The following is a 1,408-nucleotide window of genomic DNA, read 5'->3' on the forward strand; positions in this document are numbered from 1 at the left end:
GTGACTGATTCGAGTAAGTTATATGAAAAAATAAAATGTTGGAAACCACAAACTGCATCAATAATTTGCTGGCGTGACTCGATTTCTTACGAAGCACACTGATTATGATTAAGAACAGAGTATCAAAGATTCTTGGTGCAATTGCGTACAAAAATATAACACTGAAATAGAAGCAGTATTGTAACGTCTCGTCTTCAGATTTCCGGCGTGAACAATCTACCAGTGCTCACTAGGCTGTATAACGATTTAGTGGAACGTATATATGTTGGAGCCTTTGATGTCAGCCTACTATCAGCGCAAACTGAGTGACTGATGCTCGAGTTACAGTCAGCAGACACAAACATGACGAACGTGAACAGAATGTAATGGTGCTAGACTGCAATATCGTGGCCACCTGTGGTGCAGGTACTGCTCGCCTGTTTGCTATAAAAGGCCGATCCTTGTTGACTGTGGCCACAGAACCTCAAAGATGAAGCGCAGCATGGACCTCTTAGCTGTTGCACTCTCGACTGTAGCGGCTTTGCTTTTGTGTGTTGAAACTTCAAAAGTATTACACGAACCAAATGATCATAATAAGTGCATCCGCGCTTCTGAAACACAGGCACGTTCACTCAGTAAAAGGAACAACCCGGAAGTAGATTTCTATCAGCGGTTTCGACCAAATATTGAAGATGATTACTACTGGAACACATTTCGAGAATGTGTTGAAGAGCATCTCTCTAAATGTGACTTGAGTGTTGCAAAGATTATCCCTGCACCAGAAACGCCTGACCTCGATTTGATGCAACCTGAATCAAGGCACTCAGTACGATCGCGTCTTGATCGTAGTTCCGCCAAACCTGGAGTGTGGTTTGGACCACGAGTAGGACGAAACCTACCAGAGCCTGGTACATGGTTTGGACCTCGTATTGGACGCAATGATAATGATCCTGGAATGTGGTTTGGACCTCGTGTTGGACGCAGCGAACCTAAACCAGGGATGTGGTTTGGACCTCGTGTTGGGCGCAGCAATACTTAACCAGGGATGTGGTTCGTACTTCGTGTTGGACGCACCCACGCAAAACCAGCGAAGTGGTTTGGACCCTGGTTTGGATGCAGTCATTCTGAGCCTGAGCTCAGAATGTAGGTATCTTATTTTTCGGCCCAATCATTTTGCTCTGACGACACGTGACACATGACAGTGTCAAACCAAATCATCTACACGGAATACTTAAAACCATACTAGCAACCCTACTGTGTTTTGTGACTTGTTGTAAAACTAAGAATTTGTATTTTTCTCTGATGCTTCAGCAATAAAGTTTCTGATTAAAACCAAAGTGCCCACATGTATTTACGTCATTTCCTTTTTATGTCACATTATACTCTTTCAGAAATAATAAGTATTCTTCGAAATGTAATGCAATGGCAC

General features: G+C 43.1%; 1 pseudogene; it reads left to right on the forward strand.

Moving 5' to 3' along the window:
• Window positions 1–469: 469 nt before the first annotated feature.
• Window positions 470–1,126, forward strand: LOC126267640 (uncharacterized; annotated as a pseudogene).
• The last annotated feature ends 282 nt before the right edge of the window (window positions 1,127–1,408 follow it).

This window comes from Schistocerca gregaria, chromosome 4 (assembly GCF_023897955.1).
Source record: "Schistocerca gregaria isolate iqSchGreg1 chromosome 4, iqSchGreg1.2, whole genome shotgun sequence".
NCBI lineage: Eukaryota > Metazoa > Arthropoda > Insecta > Orthoptera > Acrididae > Schistocerca > Schistocerca gregaria.